Here is a 14,700-nt window from a genome sequence, read left to right as displayed (position 1 = left end):
CTTCCTGCTGAAGGAGGTCCTCTGTTGAAAGTGAAGCTTTAGCTCAAGTTCCATCTCCCTCACAGAGTCTTTCCTGAACACCTCTACCGAAATCACATCCACTGACTTCTCATTCCTGCTTCAGCTTCTCCTAGAGCATTTGCGATACTGTATCCGGGTCCTAGTTTCTGTGTTAGATTCCCTCTTGACTCAGAGCTCCTTGAAGCAGTGACTATGTTTTAATCAGCTTTGTGTTCTTAAAACTACCACAACCCCAGGATCATAGCAATTACTCACTATTTATTCGGAATGAATGAGTGAGTGAATGAATGCAAATAGACCATTATATCACTTTAGAGACACAGTAGATGCCTCCTTGTTCCTTTCTTCCCTTCTCACCCCACAGCCTTGCACACCCTGCCACCCACTGCCTTTGAATGGGATATCTGTGTGTCCTCTTTTGGCTTTGCCAAAGCTGTTCAGACTGTCAGGGTAGGGAATGTGCCCCTTCCTCCTAAGAGTGTCAACTGTTGGGCAGCCGGCACCAACAGTGGTCTAGCTTCTTCTTATCACTCCCTTGCTCTGTGTGCCCTGGAGAGGATATTAAATGTGTACACAGAGTACATGCTAAAATATTCATGAATATATTCAGAAGGTTTTTGCTTAAGCCCCCTTTGTCTGAAAATAGAGCAGAAGAGACAAATAGGCAAACGTGACACACAAAAGCTTAGGGAGAAATATTTAAGCAATTAGTTGCAATTGACCACTTTGCATTAGGCTATCTAAAGAAGACCAGTCTTAAAACATACCTGGCCATCAAAGGGGAGCTATCCCTCCATTATTGGAAGAATATGCTTTTTTAATGAATGTCTTCTTTCTGTCCTCATGACCCTGTGGTCTGTCACAATATTGTTCTGCCTTTCTCCCTGACTTTTTAACATCTGCCCCATTTCTTGAGGCAGGCCGGAAGTGAACATGGAGAATTGGGTCAATCTGGATGACTTCGCTTCAGCCTGCCTGGAGTTATGCATGGGTGGACCATGGAGAGACCTTGGGGCAGGCACCCGGGTGGTGATCGTGGCTGGTGACTACAGCTTAGGCAGTCTTGGACAGAGGCAAGAATGGGAAGCCTCACTGGAATGTGGGGTAGGGGATTCTCTGTCCTTATGGACCTCACACTTGTGTCCTCCATCTGACTGGCTTACACAGAGAGACCCAGTTCCTTCACCTAAACCTTGTCAATCAGCCTTGTCCGTTGGCATGTCCCACACTCTGATCTATAATGCTAATCCCTTTTACCATTTATTTCCTTCCATTTCTCCTTCCTTTCTTCTTCCCATCCTTCTTTCCCTTCCTTCCTTCTTTCATTTTTTCCTACCTTCTGCTGGTCCTCTTTTCCTCCCTCTGAAAGATCATCTTCCTATTACTCCCAAACCTGGAACAGCAGATATTTAGTAAAGGACTATTTTAACCTTTAGTACATGGTTCGGAAGTTAAGCTTCAGTGAGGAGTCTCAAAGCCCACCGTCCACTAAGATACAGCTTCTTTTTGGTGCTAATGTGGTGACACTTGTATAAAAAGATGTCCATGCTAACATAAGATTCAGGCTTTGGGAAACACCCTGGTGTCAGACTTAAACTGAGTGAGTGGTCAGCATGTGAGAGAAAGGCCAAACTCTGGGAGTGGGGAAGTAAGTGGGGTTTTTTTCCCCCAGAAAGCATGAAATTTTCCTGCATGTCTCATCCTGAAAGGACAGTGCCAGGGTGGGAAATGAGAACTTTACTGAAGTAAAAGAAGACCACAAATGTCCCCTTTGCCTAGCACAGGGGTTGGCTCCGCCCTTAGTCCTAAGGCCATTTCTGCATTGGGGGGTGATTCTCCTCTGGCCTGTGGAGACAAGCAATAGACCCCATGAGAAGTCTCAATGGCTGTGATACTGCTCTGTGTTCAGTATATCTGTTTTCCTTATCTTTTGTTCAATTTTCCCTTGAGCTACTATTTGTCTCTGGTGTGTGGGGAGCTAGGGAGAGACCAGCGTCCACGCCTTTGGGAAAGGAGTATAGAGGGAATGGGTCCTCTCCCTAAGGCCAGGGATGGGGAGGTGGAAGCAGCTCCATCATGCCCAGGCAGGCCCTGGTCTTAGCAGGGCCATGGGAAGCCAGTTGGTGGGTACAAGGTGTCATACCAGGGTGTCCAGATAAAGAATTTAAGTGCTTACATCCTGAGCAATGAGAGGTGGGGGCCTGGACAGACTCTTCAGTACAGCTGAGGGCCTTTGAGGGTGCTGACTACCATCCCAGTGTCATCAGGGGCTGTCCCTCCATCATTTGTGGCCAATGTCGATTGGAACTTGGGTAACAATAGCTCCAGCTTAAAGGAAGACAGAACCTGGTCCACTGAATGAAGCCAGGGTCTTTTGGTTAGGCAATGCAGGTTTGGAATTCCAGGCCCACTACCTGAACTTAAACTCCAATATTTTAATAATGATTTCCACAATTTACAAAGTGCCATTGAGAGCCAGTACATTACCAGTGCCAATAGGGATTAGTAAGTGAGTCTGCTTGGAACTCACAAAAACAAGAACAAAGCAAAAGAACCACAGTGCCTTGTGTGTATGGTTAGATGATATAGATGTTCTTGAATGTTAGGTTCTTTCCCTTATATCCAAGTGTTTTATCAGCATTTTCATTTGGCTGTGGGAGCTTGCATGTCTACTAGTACCTTGGCACTTTCATTCCCGTTCTGTTCTTGTACCTTGCGTGAATAAGACTCTCAGGGTAGGAGGTGAGAGAGAGTGGGGAAGAATGATTATTGGGAAAGGATATAATTGTTCTTGGGTCTCTAGTAAAATCACATCATAGTGGGCAAAACTTCATTGTAATTCTTAATGATTCTGAAAAAGATATTTATCCAAGTAAGGATGAAGACCACTGTGGAAACTTGATATAGACCTGAGATTTAGGGTTCCAACTTCCCTTTCAGAACAGAGACTGCAAGCCTTCTCCATATATTCAGTTATTTATCATTCTTCCCTTGGCCTATGAAGTTCCAGGTCATATGCCGCCCCATACCATGTTCTGACACTGAAGCCATTTTATTCAAAGGAATTGTGTTGCAGGACCAAATGTGATGGCCAGTCCTAATGGTTTTGTTAGGTGCTGAGCTTAATCAAGGTTTTGTTCCACTCAAATCCTTTGAAGGAAAGAGTGCAGTAAACTATATATGAATAAAATGGGGTGTTTGGCGTTCAAGGGGAAAAAGATAATTGGAAATTATTGGCCTTGCACATTGATTACCATACTGATGTCAAGTCCTCTGATTACGGTAGAGGGGAAAGCATGGATTCTATAGTGGGGACGACTCAAATTTGAATCCCAGCTCTGCCCCTATCAGTGATGTGACCCTGGGTCACTTCCTCTTCTTTCTGGATATCTGCATCTTAACACATAAAGAACAAAACAGAGAATGACTCCATCTATCATGCCTGAGATACGATCTGGAAAAGGATTTTATAAACCAGAACACAAGGAGGCATTTTAGAACACAGAGATTGTTCATTGAGGGTTGGGCTTGCCCTGTGAACTGACGTGTGGAGAAGGGGCACATGAGGAGGGACCCCAGAACTGTGATATCCGCAGGGTCCTCAGATGATTCCTGTCAGTGTTTTCAACTGGAAGTGAATGCCCTGGCTTCTAAGCTCCAGGTTTTGCTAAGTCATTTAGAAGTTACATGCCTGCCAGGGAGGTGCCAGAGGAACGTAACTTGCTACACTGCTCTTGTGAGTGTGAACTACACTTCTCAGGTACGACAGGGCTGGCAGGACTATTATAATATTTGGTGTGATGCTGCCTTCTATTATCACCACCTTATCCTCTCCTCTTTTCCCAAGCTGTGAGAATGGGAGAGGTGCTATATGGTTCATATGACTGGGCTGTATTTGAAGGCTTGGAGAAAAGATATATACATGCATTGTACCTCAATAAATTGCTCTTCATGCCCTCAGAATCCTTTATACAGAACTTGGTGGTAGTGGGACCACCTGCAATTTACCACCAGAAACTGGAATATGTATTTGTTTGGGATTTTATTTTCTCACTTCAAGATGAGTACTGTGTCTTTTGTCTTCAATAGCTATTCAATACGTGTTGAATAAGTTATTTCTTAGTTGAACTTAGCCAGTTCACAACTCAGACAGCTATTCAAATGCTTAAGAATTGAACCAACCATTATAGAAAATCTCCAGGAGGTATTAGCAATGATGAGTATGGTGGTGAATATCAACAGAAGGCCTAAACCCGGTGGTTCTTGTCCCTATCAGCACATTTGAATCTTCTGGGGAATGTTTAGGCTTCATTCCCAGAGTTTCTGGTTTAATTGGTCTAGAAAGGACTCTACACCTTGACATCTCCAGTGACCCACTGATACTGAGGCTTGATTTTACTTCCAGTAGAGGATCTCGGCTTTGACTCTATGTTACCATCACCTGGGAAACTTTAAAAAGTACTAATGGTCAGGGTTTGACTCTCTGGGATTCTGATTTGATTGGGCTCTTATGGCCTGGGCATCAGGACTTCCTAAAGCTCTGTACATAGTTCATGGAGCCAAGGTTGAGAAACAATGACTTAAAGGGAGAAGCAGCTCTGTCTTCTTCTGACAAAATTACAACTTGCATTTAAAATAGCCAAATTTAAATAAGAAAATATAGAGGGCTACCACGACATTGTTCCTTATTCTCTGTTCACTGAAGTACATTTACAGAAAACATTTTAAAAAGTCAAATACCTCAACCTTTTTTGCATAAATCCTAGCTGTGAATATAACCTGAGACTTGAATAAATTGCCTCTTTCTTAAATGTTGGTTCAGACTCCAGCTGAGATGACTCATGACGTTTAGGCCAGTTTGTTGTCAAAATTTCTGGGAATTTATTCTCAACCTCCTGCCCTCTTTCTCTCACCTCAGCCATAAAGAAACTACTGCCCTCTCACCATATGGATTTATTGTGCTATTCAAATGCACCATTTACCTTGATTTTCTGTCTGAGCAATAGTTAGGAAAATCACCTACTTCTCTGACTTCCCAGTGTTCCCATACTCTGCACAGTCCGAAGAGACATTTGCCAACCATATACATCATGGTGTCACCTTTCAAGTTCAACCCCAAATCCAGTCTGGATTTCATTTGGGACGCTTTGACTATATAGATCAATATAGGAGAGAATTAATATATTTGCTGTGTTAAGTGTGCCAATCTATGAAAACCAAATGCTTCTTTATTTAGATACTTACTTTTCAGTGTCATTCAATAAGGTTTACAATCTTTTCTGAATGATCTTGAACATTTTTCATGATGTACATCCTTAAGTTGTTGAGGCATTAATTGTATCTTTTAAAATTTTATTTGTTGTTAGTATATGATTTTGGTATATTAATTTTTTTTAATCTGGCAAACTTACTATACTCTCTTATGAATTCAGAAAAACTATCTGTGGATTTTTTTGGATTTTCCAAATGCAGAATCATATAATCTGCAACAACAACAAAAAAGTTTTATTTCTTCTTCACCAATAACTGTGCTGCTATTTCTTTTCTTATTTTTCTTCTCTTATTCTTCTCTTATTTTTCTTCTCTTATTCTGTTAGCTAAGATCTCTGATGTCCAATGAAAATGTTAAATGAAAGTGGTCATGCTGACATCTTTATACCCACCCCACACCTTAAAGGGAAAATGTTTACTTGTTATACATGGTATGTTCTGTAGATTTCTTTTTAAGATTTTATTTATTTGAGAGAGAGAGTGCACACACAAATTGGGGGAGGGCACAGGCAGAGGATGAAGCCGACTCCTCACTGAGCAGGGAGCCCAAAGCAAGGCTCAGTCCCTGGACCCTGAGATCATGACCTGAGCTGAAGGCAGATGCTTTACTGACTGAGCTAGCAAGTGCTCCTGTACTGTAGATTTCTGTTTAATTTGTACACATCTTTCTTTTATCAGTTAAAAGAAATTCCTTTCTTTTTCTGATGTGATAAGCTACATTTTATTCTTAATTTTTCATCTTTCCCGGTGTCCATGCTTTTTGTCATGTGACATTGCAGTTCTTCCACTTGAAATGGCATCTGTTTTCCCACCCCCATTGATAAGTGGGCTTGGCAATGAGCATGACCAACAGAATGGTGATTAAAATGACTGTGCGGGTTCTATGCCTAGACCTTAAGTGCTATCCTATATTTCCACTCACACTTTTGTTGCTTCTGCTATGATTGCAAGAAAAATACATCCCTGATAGCCCATACTAACCTCCAAATATGGACAGACTTGAACCTAACCTAAAATTCTAATCCAAGCCCAGAGAAATCCAGGGTAGATCAGCCAACCAGCAACTGACCTGGCATTGTATTACATTGCATTACTGTGTCATTAGCTCACCCTTGCATCTAATCTGCTAATAACCTTTTTAATCATGAATGAATTTTAAATTATATCAAATGTTGTCACCTCCTCTATTGAGATGAGCATTTTCTTCCTTTAATCTGTTAATATGATGATTACATTAATTTAATTTTTTTTAGATTTTATTTATTTGACAGAGAGAGAGAGCAAAAGTAGGCAGAAAGGCAGGCAGAGAGAGGGGGAAGAAGGCTCCCTGAGGAACAGAGAGCCCGATGTGGGACTCGATCCCAGGACTCTGAGATCATGACCTGAGCCAAAGGCAATGGCTTAACCCACTGAGCCACCCAGGTGCCCTAATTTGTTTTCTTGATGTAAGTCAGTCTTGCCTTTGTAGAATAAATCCTGCTTGGTCAATGATGTATTCTTGTTTTTATAAATTGCTTTATTTGGTTGGTTAATTTTGTTTAGGACTTTTGCCTCGATGTTTTTGAATGAGATTCCATGCCATTTTCTTTTTTTGAATTGTCTTGTCAAGCTGGGTAGCAAGGTTGTTGTAGTCTTATACAATGAAAAATAGGGATCGCTCCCTCTTTTTCTGTTCTTTGGAAGAGACCATGTAAAACTGATACTTATTTTTTCTTGAATATTTTTAGAACTTGCCAATGAAGAAACTAGACATAAGATTTTCTTTTTGTGAAAATTTTTTCACTACTACTTTACTTTTATTTGCGGCTCTGGAAATAGTCAGATTTTATGCTTATTCTCAAATCAGTGTTAATATTGTGTTTTTCTGGGAATTGGCCTATTTTATGAAAATTATTAATAATATCTACTACTATTTACTGTCTATAGTGATTATTGTATACTCCATTTCATTCTAGATAATGGTAATTTGTGCCTTCTCTCTCTCTTTCAGCAAAATATTGATCAATCTCACCAGTTTTAAAGTTTTTAAAATGACCATCTTTTTAAAGAATTAACTTTTGGCTTTGTTGATATTCTCATTGTTCTTTCTAAGTTTTATTAATTTCTATTCATCTTCTTATTTCTCTCCTTCTACTATAGCTTCATAATTTCAATACTTTTAAATCAGCTGAGAATTGATTTGTGGCTCAAAATAGAGTAAGCTCTTAATAGTCTACCTATCTTTAAGGAAAGCACGTTATGCAGTAGTTGGGTGTTGTTTTCTCTATTTGTCAATTAGATCAAGTCTGTCAATCATGTCATTTGAAACTCCTGTATCTTTACCAGTAATTTTGTTTTTGCTTTTACCATCAGTTACTTTTACAGGGATTGTGAATTTTTCCCTTTCTCCTGGTAGTTTTGTCAATTTTTGCCTTACATAGGCACATACAAATTTCACATTGTTATATCTTCCTGGTCAATGGAATCTTTTATCATTATGAAAATTCCCTCTTTATCTTCAGCATTTTTTTCTTTTGACTTTAGGTTCATTTGGTCAGATGTTAATATAGTCAGAGCAGCTGTCTTACAGTTAGAATTTGCTTAGTCTATCATTTTCTATCCTTTTACTTTTAACCATTCATTAGTTATGTGGTATAGATGGATGTATATGTTGTTAGCTTTTTAAAACCCATTCAGACATGTTTATCTTTTATTTGGAACATTTATCCACTTGTATTTCATGCAGTTGCCAATGTATAGGTATATTTACCATCATATTTTGTACTTTGTTTGACTCTTCCATTAGTTATCTTATTCAAGTTTTCTCTACTACTATTTTGGAATTTATATTCTATATATCTGTTTTAATGGCCACCTGGGATATTAAAGTGTATTTATGTAATCTCTTGGAAGCTAAAATTAATACCTGTATCTTTCCCCAAGACAAGAAAAGAAACTTAGAAAAGTTAAACTTCCTACCTACCCACTCCCCAACTTATATGCTATTGCTGTAGTGTATTCTAATTCAACAGTTTAAAAAAGCCCTTAGGAAATATAGTAGTTATATAGTGCTAGGCATTATAACAAGTGTAGCCTGGAATCTTGGTGATTGCACCATGAAAGTTTATTTCATACTCAAGTTCCAGTCCAGTGGGGACTGCTTCTGATGGGGCATCCTTCTGCGGAGTTATTCAGGGATCTGGGCTCCTTCCATTCTGTGGCTCCACGCTCCTTTTAGTTTTTGGACCACTCTCCATTAAGCCACCAAATGGGGTAAGAGACTTTGGGAGAAGATACAGTGATTTCCTTACCACTTTATTCCAGAAGTTACCCATATCACTTTTGCTCAAACACAAATGGCCAGAATGTAGCCACGTGCCTGTACCTCATTGCCCTTAACTCAGGTTCCTCCCGATGAAATAGGGAGAACAATGGTAACTCCCTGACAGCATTTTGTGAGCCTGCAGATCAGCATAATGGATGAGTATCTAGTTAGGTGCTCTCTGTGTGGCAGGTACTGTGTTAAGTGCATCATCTTGTGTAATCTTCACTGTGATTTGCAGTGGATGAGCTAATTCATCTCCACCTTCAGAGGAAGCAATCCAGGCTTCAGGTGGGGGACTCTCCTGTCTGGAAAGTGGCCTGTAGCTACTTCTCTCCCATGCCAGTCTCCTTACAGCAGGAGAACCCTTCAAGGCTGAGTACTCCTGGGAGGCTCTTCTGACTCCCCCAGGACTTACTATTTTCTCCTTTTTTCACATCTCAGCCATACCATTTGTATTTGCATGAGCCATCTTTCATGGTTTTCTATTGCTTCCATGTGAATTAATGTTTTCCCAATTAAGTGATAACTTCCTTGATGGAATGTACCATGTCTTACACTTAATTTATTACCTCCAAAACTGAAAGCACAGAAACACTACACACAGCTGAGTCTTAATGCCTATTGTCAATAATGCCTAAGACTCTTTTTATTTTAATCCTTTACAATTCTTTTTTTTTTTTTAAGATTTTATTTATTTATTTGACAGAGAGAGATCACAAGTAGGCAGAGAGGCAGGCAGAGAGAGAGGAGGAAGCAGGCTCCCTGCTGAGCAGAGAGCCCGATGCGGGACTCGATCCCAGGACCCTGAGATCATGACCCGAGCCGAAGGCAGCGGCTTAACCCACTGAGCCACCCAGGCGCCCCTAATCCTTTACAATTCTTAACACAGTACTGCGCACATAAATGTTACCAGATAAATTGTGTTGATTGACACATAAGTCTTTCTTTATGGGCAGGATTGTAAATGTGGTGGCAAATAGAATGCACTAGAAGCCACTAACTAATTATATGATTTTGGATTTTAACTCCCTGGGCTTCACCTTTCTAATCTGTAAAATCAGATATCTGAACTCCATATTATAAGCTTAACTCTAAAATTCCATAATTCTGTGGAGTTTGCGGATGACAGAGTTACTAAGTTTGTACATGATTAATTAATTGAATACTCACAACAAACCTATGTGGCAAATAATTATTATCCCTTCTTTATTGATAGAGAAACTAGGGCCCAGAGAAGCTGGATAACTCACCTGAGGTCACACAGTCACTAAGTGGAAGAATTGAGATTCATGCCTGAATCCCCTAGAAAGAAAGCACACGTTCTCCCTACTTCACCACTCGGCCTCTTGAAAAACCTCTGCCTTAGCAGTAATGGAAGATTTTTATCAAATTTCCTTTAACTGCTTTTCCTCCAAATGGACTGTCTCAAGCTTAACTATGTCAGAGAAAATCCTAAGGCTATTAGATCAGTAATCAGTCTCTGGAAGCCCCTCCTTACAAGGTGCATGTTTGGCTCACTTTAATTTGTCATTCGTTAGGCCTGGAGGAATGGAAGGAGAGACATCTTTGACTTTGCAGGAGCCAGAAGAGCAAAGTTATTACCCGAACTCAACATAAGCACTTGGGCTTCGTTTGGATTTGAGATTTTGGCAAAGGTTCAGAGCTTTCCATTTCCTGTGAAGCCATTGCCCATTCCTGTCAGGAGATCAGTAAATTTTGAAAGAGATTCCAAAGCTGACAGATGAGTCACAGACGTCCGGACTCCATACGGCCTTGCTTGCACAAATGAAATGACCAGATAAGGCTTCTTTGTGTAGCATGGACATTTGCCATCAAACACAATATACGACTGGGTTTTTAATGCCAGTGGGATTAGAGGACAGAAAATTGGAAAAGGGACACTTAAAGGAGTGTCCAGAGGATCTCCTAATCTCAGGACATTGGTCTGAATGTATCTTGAGATACTGTCAAGGGCCATAGAATCATCAAGGTGTGTCAGGGACAGCACAGAGCAGTGGGTAAGGCTGTGCAGTCTGGAATAGGCTGGCCTGGGGTTGACTGCTAACTTTGCCATATATTCCTGAACTTGGCAAGTTCCCTAACCTCTCGGATCCTCAGCTTTCTCATCTACGAAACAGGGGTGCTATCAGTGGAAAGGGCTATTATGCAAATAAAAAGAAATAACGTAGATGAAGAAATTAGCACAATCCCCAGCAAGCCCCATAATCTATAAGTTGTTTTTTTTTTAGCATTAAAATATCAGGTGTGCAAAGCATTTGAAACCGTGTGGTTCACTTATCCTTTTGGAGAACCGAGGAGACCCAGGCCCAGATGGATGAAATAAGCAGCCACTTCACTTAACCAGTGATGCAGACGTCAGGGGAGAACCTATGTTTCTTTACATAGGGGATCTGGGTTCCTTCCATATTTCCCTATTTCTTAACTGAGCCAGCTGGAGAAAGCTTCCAGCTTCTCTTTTTGACCAGTTCATCTGGTCCAGGATGATGGTGAGAAAAGCAGGACAGCCCTGAGTGTCTGTGAGTATTTAGAGGTCTCGAGCAGGCTGGGCCAGGTCAGACTCTTAGCCTATTAGACTCTATGGGACTTTAGCTTACGACTTCATACTGTTCATTTGTCATTGTTTGATCCATGTAGAAAGCTAGGCTGTAAAAAGTCTCAGAGGGCACTTTGGGAGAGAGGACGTCTCTTTCTGGTCAGGCGCTGGCCTCTAGCTGTCTGGCTAGGACCTTCAGATCCCTGACATTTTCAACCTGGGACAGAGCTGAAAGGCAGGTTGCATTTATAATGGGAGAAATTGGCTTCCATTGTCAAAACTTCACAGAAAACTGGAGGCTCTCTTAAGGTTTCCTCAAAACAGCAGAGAAAATGTCATTGGAATCCAAATTCTGGAATAATAATAATGAAATTTCACATGTTGGATTTGTTTTTCAGACTTTCTTCTTATAGTCTGGGGTATCAGCTGAGTAGATATTCATGGCTGGAAGTACTAGCTCTTTGCCATCAAGTTTGATTGCAAAGAAGGGTCCCATTGATAGCCGTAAAGTAATGCTCTCGTCTCATGAAAGGCCTCTCATGCCAGGACCCCTTTCATCTTACGCTCAGTGTCCAGGATGCCAAATAACTATGAGAACAGAACTAGATAGTTTATAAAATTCCATCAGTCAAAACATTTTCCCCATGAAATAGAAGAAATGCAGTGATGATCTACATTGCAACTTCTATTTTATATTAGATTTTATATGTCTTTATTGGTTTTTATATCCCTATGTATATATGTTTGTACCACAATTTTCACTTCAAATTGATGCATTATTTATTCAGTAAATATGTATTAAAGACTTACTATATGCCAGGCACTCTTCTATTCATTTTGTTGCTAACTTTGTTTTATAGATAATCGTGACCCTAAAATTTCTTCCACACCATTAATTGACAGAAATTGAGAGAGAATATTAAACTCATTTTAAACAAATTTGGTAGAAGTCAAGTCTCTGCTGAAAGCTAATATTTCCATTTATCAGGATATGTTCCTTCAAGTGATAAGTATGGAGGCCAAGAAAAACAAGGCTGTACCCACCTCAAGTCTAGCCCTGACATAAGTGCAGCCATCTTGATGTTCCAGATTATCACAAAATATTTCTTGGGTTCTGACCTACTCAAGTTAGCACTTTTAAAGTCCCTCTCTCCTTTAATGATTGATTTAAACTCCTGGACTGGAAAAAGGTTTTTTTGTCAAATAGCAAAAAAACTTATTTGAGGGCGCCTGGGTGGCTCAGTGGGTTAAACCGCTGCCTTCGGCTCAGGTCATGATCCCAGGGTCCTGGGATCGAGTCCCGCATCGGGCTCTCTGCTCAGCAGGGATCCTGCTTCCTCCTCTCTCTCTCTGCCTGCCTCTCCGTCTACTTGTGATTTCTCTCTGTCAAATAAATAAATAAAATCTTTAAAAAAAAAAAAACTTATTTGAGCTTCATTTTCTTTTTGTTACACTAATCATGTTTTGCTATTTTCGCTGTCATAATTTCCACAGATGATCCTTTCCACTTGGGAAGATCACCTGAGCATTCTCCCCTGGACTCAGCTGCCTCTGTCTTTCATAACTCCCCTACACATTCCCCAACTGACCAGTGTCGACCCGAGTAGGTAGAGACAACTCTACATCCCTATTCAGCAGGAGGAAGTTACAGAAGATGAGACCTTCCACCTTCAACAACCTTAAAGATTTAAGGGTCGAAATTGTTCAGGGGGAAATGTGGAGGCCGAGAAAATTAAGGCCATCCCACCCCAAGTTTAGCTGATGTGGGAAACAGAGGCAGAAGAAACTCATTAAAATTCCTTACCTACTGATAAGCCCTTGAAACAGACAGAGTGGTTCTCCCCTGGAGACTTAACTGCTCTCACCTTGAGGTTTTGCTAAGGACAATCCTAGCCTGATTGACCCTCCCCCACCCCAACAGGTCCAACCAGGATCGTGTAAGTCTACTTTAACAATTCCTTTAGGAAACTTTATCTCTAAACCTCCAAGATATAGTCGAGAATCATTCCCAAGCATATGGTCCACTGATATACATCTAAAGGGTCTCAGGAGAAGATTTTTATTACTGGGAATAAATAACCTTTCTCCCAACAATAGTTAGCCCCTCAAGGTCCTGAAGACCTTGCTTCTAAAATTCCTTAGAGACTTACATCATCCATAATCCCCTTTGTCCTCACCTACCGCCCAGTCCACCCCTACTCTGCCTTTAAAATCTCTGACTGTAACCTGGTTCAGGGTCCAGGTCCCTACTCTGCTGTGTGGGGTACACTTGGGCCCAAGCTTAAGCTTGTCAAATAAACCCTCGTGTAATTGCATCAGTGCTTGGCTCCTTGGTGGTCTCTCGGACGCGAAAACTTGGGCATAACAATAAGACTATGTCCAAAGCACATGTTCTCTCATAAAGAGAAACTTTTTAAGAATCTGTTTGTCCAAGTGGCAACTACCAGATTTCTAATGATTAGTCAAAATTAAGGTATTCAGGTCATGATACAGTAATTTTTCCAAAGGAAATCGCTTCTCCAGATATCTGAGGCGTCTGTGAATTCATTTCTTGGTTTTAAGGGGACTTGATCAACTACATGAAGTGTAAATGGTTCTTCTTTAATGGAACCATGACCTATATACTGAAATATGTAGCAGCTACTAAACAAACAAACATAAAACAAAACAAAACAAAAAGCTTAAAACACAAAAAGTGTAAGACTTCTGTGCTCAATTAAACTTGTTTTTTTAAAAAAACAAAACTATTAAACATTCTTGACCTTAAAAGAATACTGTGGAATAAAAGATAAAAGTTACTGGTTTATGGGCTTTTAAAAAATATATTAGTAGTCATTAATGTTTATTGAGCATTTACTATATCCCCAGCAGTGTGTGGAGTTCCTTGCATTCACCACTTCATTTAATCCTCACTAATCACTACGAAATAGATACTACTCTTATTCCTTTTTAGCAGATGAAGAAGGTTTGAAGTAGAGAATTATCTTGTCCAGAGTCATGGAGTTTATCAAGTGATAGAGTCAGGCAGTGTGTCTCCTGAGCTTGCCCTCCTTAGAAGCAGCAAAATAGGGCAGAGGAACATGGACCTTGGGAATAGAGTCTTCCTGGGGCTAGAATCTTGACTCTATCACTTACAGGCTGTGTCACCTTGGACCACACTATATATTCAGCATTGCTATGTTGCAGACTGCTTGGCTGGTAGACAACACTATATTGATTAGGAATTATGCCAACTGAGTCACTGTGTGTTGCTGCATATAAGATACCTGTATTAACTCATCAATAAGGCCAGGGCTGTTTTGGTAAATGAATCACAGGCCCTGCAAAGGAAGAAATCTGCCTGACTGGTAGTGTTTGCTGATTTCAGTGGTGTGAATACTAACTCCATGGCTGATTTCAATGCGCTGTAACTGAATGCTGAGTTGCAAAGATGTGCACACAATCAACTCTTCCAAGTTGACCTAGCTGTCTCTAGCCCACTACCAAGTAAGACTCTTTCTCATATTCAACACCAAGTAAGTATCTTGGTGCATACTTCGGGTCTTGAGAG

The sequence above is a fragment of the Neovison vison genome, chromosome 13 (assembly GCF_020171115.1).
Source record: "Neovison vison isolate M4711 chromosome 13, ASM_NN_V1, whole genome shotgun sequence".
NCBI lineage: Eukaryota > Metazoa > Chordata > Mammalia > Carnivora > Mustelidae > Neogale > Neogale vison.
The sequence above is the reverse complement of the archived record's forward strand: the minus strand, read 5'-3'. Positions refer to the sequence as shown.